At 42.5% G+C, this 13680-nt stretch overlaps 1 pseudogene; it reads left to right on the top strand.

The window, feature by feature from the left end:
- Positions 1–309: 309 nt before the first annotated feature.
- LOC117676513 (elongation factor 2 pseudogene) lies at positions 310–3903 on the top strand (annotated as a pseudogene).
- Positions 3904–13680: the final 9777 nt, after the last annotated feature.

The following is a 13680-nucleotide window of genomic DNA, read 5'->3' as shown; positions in this document are numbered from 1 at the left end:
CAACCACGGAGTAAGTGCTCCATTGTACTCTGTAGGTCTTATATCTTTCTCAACAAGGAGGATAAATATAGATTGCAGCATTGATAAACTCTTTACCTTGGCTTATGTTTATTCCAAAACTGTTTCTTTGCTTCCCATTATTCACCTGGAACTATTACTAAACGTTTTGCAGCCAAGGGTGAAAAAGGAGATTTGATTTGTCTGTCATGAAAGCACAAGGCTAAAAGAGAATCACGGGGAAATAAAAATCAATAATGTATGATCATTTGCAAAGCAGAGCGATTGTCTCCGTTTTCCTCCGCTTCCATCATGGAGCTCTTAAATACAAATCAGCAGCTGAAAAGGGAGGCCTGTCAAGATCACGTTGCTTTGAGTCGTGCACACTGGCAACACCAGAAGATCATCATCGTGCACGCTAACAGCTCACCAGCAGATAAAGTCCTGAGAACATCTGTCAAGTCCCTCTGCAGTAATGCACAGCCAAGGACTCAAGATTTATACCATATTTCATTACTCATATTTAATGCGGGAGAAAAGGGTTACGATTCAGAATTTGGAAAGCAGATAAGTAAAACTCGCTTTCTCACACTTCCGCATGAATTTTGTTTCATTAAGGCAAGATCTCCATGAATCATTTGGATTTATTTGTCCCTGTTTATTTGGGAGGCTAACTGTTCCTTTACCAGATGATAAGGAACTATCCATCTGCTCTTTGTTGGACATGTATGAAAATAGTTCCTTTTCTTTTGCAGGCTCTGAGTTCTTTCTTCTTGAACATCTTGACATGATCCTCCTCCTCATTATTATCTTCTCAACAAGGGCATTTCTATGCCATAAAATTTGTTAGGCTAAAAAAATCCACGTGACCGAATAACTGCATCCCAATTCATATATCAAAAGAACAAAAAACAACAACAGTCTTTTATACAATACCAATGAAATAGACAACAGACTAATACAATCCAGTTCTAGATGGTGCATAGTCCTTCTCCAAAGGCTCTTCAAAAAGGATGATCTTCATTAACTTCTAGAAGGCCATTGTGAGGTTGGAAGGCTCTTGAACCCAAAGTAGCACCATGATCATGTCCTCTGTCGTTTAGGGACTTTAAAGGTACAGCGGTAATTTGATTTTATGTGTGTGGATGTCTTCGGCAATCTCAACAATAAAGAAATGAAAAGAGAATGCAGGGATTTATTTCCACTGTAAATATCAAGAGAGAGTGTGTATATGTCATGACAAGGAAATACTTTAAATAAGTAGAACATTTCTCTCATGTTGGATTCAAAAATCCAAAACATCTTGATCTCCCTGCCATATTATATGAAGCAGCAGAAAACACAAAATCTCTCTGTGACTATGACTTCTGACGGCCTTTGATGACACATCTATGTGTTTTGTCCAGCAACAATATTGAGGTGTTACTTTCTGGGAAATTTTCGAATGTAGACCATACCTCTGATACTTCTTGGGAGTCTCCCATTCTAATACTAATGAGATTCCAACCTGCTCAACTTCAGAGATCAGAAAACACTGAACAGCTAAAATAGGAGCTGAACAGGAGGGTGGGGTTAAATGTGACATTAGTCTGGAATCATTGTACAGCCACAGGAGACCAAAGTCCAGCCCCCCCCATGAATTCTGTTGACCCTTTGTTGTTGTTAGTTGCGAAGTCGTGTCCGACCCATTGCGACTCCATGGAAAACGTTCCTCCAGGCCTTTCTGTCCTCTACCATCCCCCAAAGTCCATTTAAGCTCACGCCGACTGCTTCAGTGACTCCATCCAGCCACCTCATTCTCTATCATCCCCTTTTTCTTTTGCCCTCCATCTTTCCCAGCCTTAGGCTCTTCTCCAGTGAGTCCTTCCTTCTCATTAGTTGGCCAAAGTATTATTTCAGTTTCATCTTCAGGATCTGGCCTTCTAAAGAGCAGTCAGGTTGATCTCCTCTAGGACTGACTTGTTTGTTCGCCTTGCAGTCCAAGGGACTCGCAGGAGTCTTCTCCAGCACCATAGTTCAAAGGCCTCAATTCTTTGGCACTCAGCCTTCCTTACGATCCAACTTTCACAATCATACATTGCAACTGGGAAAACCATAGCCTTGACTATGCACTCTTTTGTTGGCAGGGTGATGTCTCTGCTTTTTAGTATGCTGTCTAGCTTTGCCATGGCTTTCCTCCCCAGGAGCAAGCGTCTTTTAATTTCTTGGCTGCAGTCCCCATCTGCGGTGATCTTGGAGCCCAGGAAAATAAAATCTGTCACAACCTCCAGTTGACCCTTATCTAGCGCCAATTTAGCTTGGACCATTAGTTGCTCAGATTCTTGTTTATAGGTGGCAAGAATAAACTTAGTGCTTTGAACTCAACTCCTGTTCCTGGTTATTTGCACTTGACAGCTAATGCTACTACAGAATTAGTAATGTATTATTTCTAAAGGATTTTTTTAAAAATAAAAGGATTACCTGTTGAATCCTTTGAATATTGTTTTCAGACCAAAAGATATTCTTCCTGTGGATCTATTTTAGAGACTTTTGGCCAGGGGTGAAATGCTACCAGTTCAGGCCGGTTCGCCCGAACTGGTAGTAAAAAATGCTACAGGTTCTCTGAACCGGTAGTAAAAAAAGTAAAAGGTTTCAAAGATCAGCTGAGCGACGTGTGATGGTCAGAACTTTTTTTTTTTTTTTACTTTTTAAAGCATTTTTAACTACTGGTTCCAGAGAACCAGTAGTAAAAAATGCTTTAAAAAAGTTTTTAAAAAGTTCCCAAGCTCACACACCACAGCTGATTCCCCCCCTTGCTGTTCTACTTACCTTCCCAAGCCTCCTTTTGCCGCATACTGCGCATGTGTGCATGCAGTGCACGCTTGGCATGGGGTGCGCATACGCAGCCAGCAAACCGGTAGCAAACCGGTTCAGATTTCACCACTGCTTTTGGCCCATGGGTGGCAGAATACTTCATTTATCTAAGAGTTGATGTTTGCAAATTAGCAAAGCCTAAAGCTTTTCTTTTGTGGTGAGTGGCTGTCAGAATCCAGAGTATTTTTTTTTCTGTATACTGAAAGGCACAATAATTTATAGGTATGCCTAATTAGTGCCATATTTTGAATTCTTTCCTCATTCTCCCTCTGGGCCATTCTATAATTTCTGTGTTATCCTTGCATGCAGTTTAGGTTGCAAGTACATCTTAATTGTTTCATCCAGCGCTTCTCAACCTTGTCAACTTAAAAAAAAATGTGTGTGGATTTCAACTTCCAGAATTCTCCAGCCCGCATACTGGCAGGAGAATTCTGGGAATTGAAGTCCACACATCTTCAAGCTGCCAAGTTTGAGAAACACTAGTCGCCTCTCATACGGATGGTTTGGAAGTGCATTTCACCCTGCACGTCACCCTGCATGCCGATGCCATCCACCGTGGCGGGGGCCAGATCATCCCCACAGCCCGGCGGTGCCTCTACGCTTGCATGCTGACAGCTCAGCCCCACCTCATGGAGCCAATCTATCTGGTGGAGATCCAGTGCCCTGAACAAGTAGTGGGTGGCATTTATGGAGTGCTGAACAGGAAACGAGGCCACGTTTTTGAAGAGTCCCAGATGGCTGGAACCCCCATGTTTGTGGTCCAGGCCTACCTGCCTGTGAACGAAACTTTTAGTTTCACAGCCGACTTGAGATCCAACACTGGAGGCCAGGCTTTCCCGCAGTGCAGGAACACTGGAGGCCAGGCTTTACCGCAGTTCAATCACTGGCAGATTCTCCCTGGGGATCCCTTCGACAGTGCCAGCCGTCCTTCTCAAGCGGTCAGCGAGACACGCAAGTGGAAAGGGCTGAAAGAAGGCATCCCCACGCTGGATAACTTCCTGGATAAATTGTAAACTGGTCGAATGAAATAATACCGCACCAGATCTTACAAAATTAATTAATTAATTAATTAATTAATTAATTTTAAAAATGGCAAAAAAAAAAAAAAAGGAAGTGCATTTCAGTCAAGCCCTGAAAACTGGCCATTTCCAACTAGTAAATGCTGAGTGTTTACTGTCTGGATGCCCTTTCTGATGCCTATGCGGCGTTCACAGCAGATATTTTCTTTTTATGCCCTGATAGAGAAACATCGGTTACTGCCTAGGATTGAACTCTCAACCTTCCGAGTGGGAGGCAAGCATTTTCACCTCTAGGCCACCGCACCGCTCAATAACACAATAGAAAAATAATAAGTAACAAATACCCTGCAATCAAAATAAAATAAATACTATGAAAATAACTGTAATACAATAACCAAGGCACTTGGATATTGCCTAACTAACTCATCTGGTCACACTTAACTTGGTCATGCTTAATTAACTCACAACTCAAGAACACAGATCTAGGACTTCACTACTCTTAGGGAAAACAAAATGTGCAGTCTTTTGAGAGGCCACGAAGGTCTTTTTCTTTAGAATAGATCAATGTTTTTATGGGGCTGAATTAAAATTTATAGTTAAGGAAGAATTAAAACCATTTGGTGGAACTAGGGACTAGCATATAAAGGGATAATGCTATAAAAACCACATTTATGCACTGAAAGGATTCAGGGCTACACAGCGAATGGTTATTGCATTCAGAAACCTTAAATTTATTTTATTTTAATTTAAAACCGCTTTTTGGAGGAAAAAAAATATAGGAGAAAAGAGGCAAAAGGTCTTAGTCACATCCTGTATAATTGGAGTGTTTTTGGACTCTATGAGGATCTCCTCTGGGTACGGTAGGATATTTTATTATCCATTATCTGTAACAAAGAGATAATGAACGTTGTTCTATTGTGCTAAATCTGAAACCCCCAGGAATACCAGGATTTGGCAGACTAGATATATCTCACTTAGTTTCCACTGTGTAAACCCATCACAAATCATTCAGCAGAAAGTCTGTTGGTTAACTAAGTCTACAAAGAGAGATGATGGAATTCTTCATTTATCTTCATTGAAAACCACTCTGGCTGCCTTTCTAGAGTTGATAAAATGAAACTAATCCTGTTCGCTCTCTTTCCTCCATCTTTCTCTTTCTCCCTTGCCAGCTTTCTCAGGTTTGATTACATTTTCCTTAATTAGATTTTATTCCAGAGCCCGTTGCAAAAGGAGCGGGTTGCAAAAAAACCCGAACTGGAATATTCAATTGTGCAAGGAAGCGCGGTAGGAAAATATGAATTGGTGCTGAAGAAGAAGCATTCAGCTGAAATGGGGGAGGGGTGAGGGGTGGGAGAATGCACGATTTCATGTATGGCTCCAAGCTTTAATGGCTTAATTGGGTAGACTATCAACTCATGCTTGATTTCATGAATTAGTAATGGATAATGTTAACTTCTGGGGTGAAAATGTAAACAGTTGGACTGGGAGGAAGACCACTTTTTTTTTTTAACGCTGGAAACTCCGATGCATCATTAAAATAGATAAGGGAAATAAGCAGATGTGGTGTTGGAGAAGGCTCATGAGTCCTTTGGACTGCAAAGAGATTGAATCACACAATAGATACAAACTTAAAGTGAACTGCTCCAAACTCGATTGCAGAAAATATGACTTCAGCAACAGAGCCTGGAATGCACTACCTGACTCTGTGGTTTCATCCCAAAACCCCCAAAATTTTAACCTAAGACTGGCTACTGTTGACCTCACCCCATTCCTAAGAGGTCTGTAAGGGGCGTGCATAAGAGCACCAGCATGTCTACTGTCCCTGTCCTAATATTTCCTCTATTTGTATCTATTTTATGTATCCAATCTATGTTTATACTTATTATCTAATACGCTCTTGACAAATAAAATAAAAATAAAATAAAATATCAAAGCTGTAGCAAAAATCCTTCGGTCACCAAATGAGAAGAGGGGATTCCTTGGAGAAGATTCTGATGTTGTGAGAAGTATGTATGGAGAAACCATTGTCATGAAGCTCCAAAAGATAAAGGAGAAATGAATGACCCTATTGAATTCTGAAGCTTCTGGGTCCCACTTTATTCCTATCCAGAACATTCTCAGCCAAGATTTCCTACCTGGCCAGGTAAGATATTGTCTCTGTTTGGAACCAGACATGGACCTGTGCTCTGCACCTTGGAGACCATGTTAGGGATGATTCTTGAGAGTCCCTTGGACTGCAAGGAGATCCAAACTGTCAATCCTAAAGGAAATAAACTTTGATTGTTCCTTGGAAGGACAGATATTGATGCTGTAGCTCAAATCCTTTGGCCACCAAATGAGAAGAGAGGATTCCTTAGAGAAGACCAGAGGTGGAATTCAGCTGGTTCGGACCAGTTCGGGCAAACTGGTAGCACCGACGATCACCCACCTGCCCCCGCCCTATCCTGTCCTTTATTTCCTGCTTTCTAGCTCATCTCAATCGCATAGCACAGCTGATTCCTCCCCCTCACTGTTCTACTTACCTTTGCTCACATGGAAGGTAAGCAGCTGAGTGTTGTGACCTAGGCCCAAGTAGTTATTACCAGACACAATCAGTCTTAAACAAACATATTTTATTAGAACAGCTGAGAATTACTTCATTCTCAGCTTAATCCAAATTAATTCCAAAACAAATTCTTCATAAACAGTCCTTCGGCCTTATCACCAATCTTTGTCTTCTTTGGCACCCTGCCAAAGGCTTTTCTTGGCAAAACCCCAAGAAGTTCAGAAGCAAGAGATGCTGACAAGAAACAAATGTAGCAACATTGCTTTCCTACAAAGATCCCAAGAGCCTGCAGATCTGGCAGCGGAGTCGGACAGTGATGAGACTGAGGAAGAACATGGGCCAGTCCTGGAGGCTGGGGAAGGCCCGGATGAGAGCTCTGCATCGGAGGCAGAGATGGGACCAGGGCCATTGGGGAGTGATGTGCGGACTTCGGAGCCTCCAGAGGCTGACAGTAGAGAAGCAGAAGATCAGGAGGAGCCCGTTCCTAGTGCACGTATGAGAAGAGCTGCCAGAAGGCAAGAGCAGCTACAGCAAAGAGGACGACTCGGGAGTAGGGCCAAGAGGTGATTGGCCCCTCCCATAAGGCTTAAAAGACCAGCAACAATTCTTGGGCTCTTTGTCAGAAAACAATGTTGATAGACTTGTTCTTCTCTTGCTGCACTTATCTCTGGTCGGCGTCTTCTGCTTCTGAACTTTTGCCAAGAGAAGCCTTTGGCAGTTTGCCTAATTATACCAAGGTTGGTGATTAGACTGAAGAATTGGTGTTATGAAGAGTTTGTTTTAATTTAGTTTGGATTACGCTGAGAATGGGTTAATTCTCCGTTGTCCTAATAGATAGATAGATAGATAGATAGATAGATAGATAGATAGATAGATAGATAGATAGATAGATAGATAGATAGATAGATAATTTTATTTCTATACCGCCCCTCTCCCGAAGGACTCGGGGCGGTGCACAGCCAAGTAAAAAACACAATACAAATCCCAATTAAATTTAAAAATTATTAAAATTATTACATTTACGGTCTGTTTGTTTTGGAACTGTTTGCATCGACTACTACTTACTTGGGCCTAGGTCACAACACAAGGTTCCAACTCTCTTATTCTGTTATTTCATTCCTTTTTGCCAAATAATAGTTCTTATCAGTGGTGGGTTCCACATATGCTTACCACCATTTTGCCGCATGTTCATACGCTCGGTTTGCGTGCATGTCTTCTGTGCATGCGCTCAGACTTGAAAATGTGGCTAAATAGGATGACATTATGTTGGGGTAGGGTGGGTGGGCGGAACCCGCAGTCGCCACTACCGGTTGGCCTGAATTGGTACAAACCGGCTGAATACCACCTCTGGTTCTTACCCAAGTCTCTCAAAGTCATCTCCTTCACTTTCTGCATTTAGATCCTAATGAGATCCAACCCTTTGTAACTTCCAAGTCATCCAAGCAATTCCAGGAGTTTAGCTTGAAAGGAAATTTAAAAAAAACAAAACAAAAACAACACAATTCTAATAACCGTGGAAAAACTTTCCCAAGTTTACGAAGAGATCAATATAGAGTACTTGAATTATTAAAAAAGGGGAGAAAGAAAGAAAGTTCTTTTTTGGTGTGTAGGCCATGAAACATCTCTTAACAGATGGAGTCAGACAAGATGACTTGTTCTTTTTTTCCTTTAGAAAAGATGGCATAAAGACACATTGTTCTTTGTTCTCACTGTTTAAGGGGCTTAGTCAGACTGTGAGTTACATTCTGCACAGCAGTTGATGATCGAGATTTTTGTTTTCCCTCTGATAGACAACTGCAGAGAAGGGGGAGACGTGTCTATCCCTGCTTTTAATTAAAAAAAATCACAAGGTGGAAAATCTTACTGTATTTCTTCAGCCTCTTTCCTCCTAAGCTAAACTGTTAACCATAAGTGTTGGCAAGACTTGTTAGCCAGTACACTTTGCCTAAATAGAATCCAAGCCAGAAAGGTAAGAATTACAGAGTTGGAAGAGACCTTAGAGCAGGGGTGGGCTTCAAAAATTTTAGCAAGGGGTTCTCTGCCTGGTTGCTGGGAGGGCATGGTCATGGTGGGCATGGCCTAGTCAGCCTCCTGCAATATGGTGAGGGGGCAGTGTTTTTGTCCTCCCTAGGCTCTGGAGGCTTTCCTTGAGTCTCCGGGAGGGCGAATACGACCTCCCCAGGCTCCAGAGGCCCTCTAGAGACCAGAAATGGTGCCAAACTTCTGTAGGCCCATTTTTCGCCCTCCCTGAGCCTCTGTGCATGCCCTGCACTTACCTGCATCTAAAACAGGCCACGTGGGGACTCCTAGGAGGGGCAGGGAGGGGTAGGTGGGGCCAGCCAGGAGTGGGATTTGGGGGTTCTCCGAACTGCACAGAATCTTAGCTAGAGGTTCTCCCAAATCCCTGTGAATCCCCAGCAGCCCACCCTTGCTTTACAGATCTTCTAGTCCCTTGGACAAGCAGAAGACTCTATACCATTCCAGGAAAGTGGCTCTCTAGTCTCTTCTTAAAAGTCTACAGTGATGGAGTACCCAAAACTTTTGGAGGGAAGCTGTTCCACTGGTTAATTGTTTTCACTGTCAGGAAATTTCTCCTTAGTTCTAGGTTGCTTCTCTCCTGGATTAGTTTCTGTTAGGATATGGTTTGAGCCTAACTAAATTGTCCAGGTAATATATGTGTACTGTAACTTTAATCTGTAAATGTATTATGTTACTTTAAAGGTATTCATTGTAATGCTGAGTCATGCTGTAATTAGGTAATGACTGGTTGTTAGAGTATTTAAGCAAGGTATTGTAACGTATTCAGTTTGATGATGAAGCTGATATGATATGCTACCATTAATGCTATCTGCTAATCATCGGTTTGATGGATCTGCTACCATCGTGGTTTGTGCACCAGAGTGAGTTTGTTATTCTAACCAACTAATGTCTGTTTGGTAAGAAGATATCTAACTACTGGAATGATTTAACTGGCAAAGACTTGTAATTTGTTTAAAGACTATGAGACTGTTTTTCTACTATAAAGTAAGCTTTTGATAAACCAGTTTGCATAACTCTTATTCATTGCTCTCAGCAACATTTCCTTGTGCATTTACTCTGCTGGTTGGTAACACAACACCAATATCCTTAACAGTTTCCATCCATTGCTTCTTGTCCTACCCTCAGGTGCTTTGGAGAACAGGTTCACCAGAACAACTAGATACAAGAACAGTTTTTTTCTGAACGCCATCAGTCTGCTAAACAAATAATTCCCTCAACACTGTCAAACTATTTACAAAGTCTGCACTACTATTAATCTTCTCATCGTTCCCATCACCCATCTCCTTCCACTAATGACTGTAACTTTGTTGCTTGTATCCTTACGATTTATACTGACTGTTTCCTAATATGATTTGATTGCTTATTTGTTCCCTATGACTATCATTAAGTGTTGTACCTTATGATTCTTGATGAACGAGAGCGTATGCACCAAGACAAATTCCTTGTGTGTCTAATCACACTTGGCCAATAAAGAATTCTATTCTATTCTATGAGGCATAATAGGGTCACATCTGATTCTGTTCAATTTCCTCACTCCGTCTGGATGAAATTGAACAGGATTAGGTGTTATATTGGAAGAAGTGCCTCTGTCCTGTATCAGTGTAGTTGGCAAAGATCCCCCTGGTTGTGATTGTGGTGCTGATATGCAAACTATTAAGCACACTATGCACAATTGCCCAGATGTGCATTCCCTGGTTCCTAGAAAGTCTGCAGGAAGTAACGCCAGAGGCGATCTCTTAGTTAGCTGAATTGGACACCCAGTAATGAGACCACTCCTGTACCAGGGGTGAAATCCAGCAAGTTCTGTAGTGGAAATTTTGAGAAATTCAGAGAACCGGCAAATACCACCTCTGGCTGGCCTCAGAGTGGGGTGGAGATTTTGCAGTATCCTCCCCCTGCCACGCCCACCAAGCCACGCCCACAGAACCAGTAGTAAAAAATTTGGATTTCACCCCTGTGCCTTACCCCATAGAAGTTTTGTATATAATTATGTGGATTGTGTGTATTTGTTTACCACCTCTGTCATGTTCTCATCATACGGTAAATAAATAAATAATGAGTTTGTCCTTGTCTTTAGCTGGTTTGAACCACTTGTTATCAGACCCCACATTTCTCATGGAAAACTTCCTTTCTTACTTCAGAAAACTGGAAACGTTAATCAAAGACAGTCCTAGTTACTGAAACATTGCTCAAAGAGGCCACTCTCTCCTGCATATATCATCTTAAAGAGAGAGCAACTCATAACAAGAAGGGGAAATGTAGTTCAATGGGATGAGGCTGACTGACCCTCAGGCCTGGAACTAAAATATTCTGCATTTCTTCTGGATCAAATCTGATCCACCCAAACTCTTGCCCATTAAGTGCCCAATTATTATTTGCCAAGAAATGAGTCAATGGATGACTTATCTGTTTAGCTTCTCTTTTAACTAGAAGGATCTTTCTGGTAATACAAATAGAAGGTCAACTTTCCCTCAAAGGCAATTTCCCCTGGTGAATATTGACCATGGAGCTTTGCTTTATATATATCAATATATCTCCCTTGCATCAGGATAGAGTTGGATGACTTAATGGAGCTGAGCATTTACTGGCTGGATGCCCTTCCTGACACATATGCAGAGTTCACAGCAATTTTTTTTTAATTTGTGCTCAGAGAGAGAAAAATATCTGCCACTACCTAGGATCAAACTCACAGCCTCCTCATTGTGAGGTGAGAGTTTCACCTCTAGGCCACCACACCACTCCTCTAACTGTGAGATGGATAACAAGACATAGATGCTGTGCAGAATAGGTATCTAGCAACTTTTTTTTTTGTATTATCTCATGTAGGTATCTGTTCCTAAGCTGCTGAAGCTAAAATGTATGTTGTAACACCACAACACATGTTCTGCCTTTTCATACTTGCATTACACCATTGCACACAAGTCCACAAGAGGTGGGATTTGCATTGTGACATTACAAGGCACATTTCATTCCATCTCTCCTTGCCTCCCACATGGCTATGGCTGTGGATAATATAAAACTAGCTTTTTATTATGATTTTAAAAACCCTGCAATTGATCCTGAAATTAATCAATCCAACTTTTAAGTACAGCCAACATTGTGGGTTGACAGAGGTCCAGAGCTACTTTTAAACAGTTTGCTTGAGGAAGTGACCTTAATGTTTTCAGCTTAATAAATGTTTAATAAGCCTAATTTTATTGTGTATTGACTTCGATGCTTTGCTCGTGATCTCTTTGACACTGTGACAACCAAGCTCTGAGTATCTATCTTCCTAAATATACAAGAACTCCTTTGCTGTATATTTCTGAAGTACATACAATGCCATCATTCATCAGATTTACAACAATGACTAAACCTGAACTGGAACCAGGAGTGAAATGCTACTGGTTCGCACCGGTTCAGGTGAACCGGTAGTGATAAAAGCTACCAGTTTGGGCGAACCGGTAGTAAAAAAAAGTTCATTCGAAACCGGTATTTTCAACGATCAGCTGTGCCGCGCAATTTATATTTATAAACAGGAAATCCTGCTTTCTATCGCAGTGATGGCTAACCTTTTTGCCGTCGCATGCCAGAAGTGTGGGGGGGGAGTGCGGGGGTCGTGTACGTATGCCCACACCTATAATTCAATCCCCTGCGTCCTTCCTCCTGCGCGTGCACGTGTGACACACACACACTCCCATACCCCATTTTTGGTCTAGCAGGCCCCCCTGAAGCCTCCAGAGGCTGGAAATGGCCCGTTTCCCAACTTCTGGTGGAACTGGAAGGCCCGTTTTTCACCCTCCGCAGGCTCCAGAAGCTTTACACTTAAAGATAAAGGTTCCCCTTGCACATAGGAGCTAGTCGTTCCCAACTCTAGGGGGCGGTGCTTATCTCTGTTTCAAAGCCAAAGAGCCAGCACTGTCCAAAGACATCTCCATGGTCATGTGGCCGGCATGACTAAATGCCAAAGGTTCACAGAACACTGTTACCTTCCCACCAAAGGTGGTCCCTATTTTTCTACTTGCATTTTTTACGTGCTTTTGAACTGCTAGGTTGGAAGAAGCTGGGACAAGTAACGGGAGCTCACCCCGTTACATGACACTAAAGATTCGAACTGCTGAACTGCCGACCTTTTGATCAACAAGCTCAGCGTCTTAATGCTTAGGTATATCTAAATTTGCGTCTTGCCCAGAAGAATTGTCTGCCACTCATTCATCTCTGATGGATCTATGTGTGAAATACCACATTCTATCTTCAGAATTGGATATGGATTATGCTTGCTTAATAGCTACTTTTAGTAGCCAGATTAGAATCATGATTTGAAGTTCTCATTAGAGAAAAGATTAATGTTTCTCATTATAACAAGGTTTGTAGTCCAAAAGTAAGTATATAGAGCAGGGAGGTCTAACCTTGGCAACTTTAAGACTTGTGGACCAACTCCCAGAATTCCCCCAGCTAACCTGAATGGGGAATTCTGGGAGTTGAAGTCCATAAGTCTTAAAGTTGCCAAGATTGGACACCTTGATATAGAGCAGGGGTGTCAAACTCACGGCACTACATGGCACTAGGGATTCGAACCGCTGAACTGCCGACCTTTCGATCGACAAGCTTTTTCATTATTTATTATTTATTATTTATCTCATTAGACTAGAGCAGGGATGGCTAACCTTTTTGCCATCGTGTGCCAAAAGCAGGGGGAGCGCGGGGGGGGGGGGTTCGTGCACATGTGTGCTCACACCCATAATTCTATGTGCCCCACCCCCCGCCCATGCTTGTGTGACCACCCTGAACTACCCCTGCTTTTGGCATGTGATGGTACGATAGGCCCATTTTTTGCTCTTCCCAAGCTCCAAAGCCTACCTAGGAGAGGCTTTAGAAGAGCACTTGACAGCTGTGGCCGGGAGGGCGTTTTATCAGGTTTGCCTGATTCGCCAGTTGCGTCCCTTTCTGGATCAGGACTCATTAAATATGGTCACTCATGCCCTCATCACTTCCCGCCTGGACTACTGCAATGCTCTCTACATGGGGCTCCCCTTGAGGAGCACCCGGAGTGCGGCCATGCGGGTGGTTTTGGGAGCGATGGGGCGCTCCCATGTGATCCCCCTCCTGCATGAGCTGCACTGGCTCCCAGTGGTCTTCTGGGTGCGCTTCAAGGTTTTGGTTACCACCTTTAGAGCGCTCCATGGTTTAGGACCAGGGTATCTACGAGACCGCCTTCTGCCACCAGTAGCCTCTCACTGACAAGTA

This window comes from Pantherophis guttatus, chromosome 3 (genome assembly GCF_059756535.1).
Source record: "Pantherophis guttatus breed Tessera chromosome 3, ASM5975653v1, whole genome shotgun sequence".
Lineage (NCBI taxonomy): Eukaryota > Metazoa > Chordata > Lepidosauria > Squamata > Colubridae > Pantherophis > Pantherophis guttatus.
Note: the sequence above shows the minus strand (reverse complement) of the source record. Positions and strands in the feature narration are given on the sequence as shown.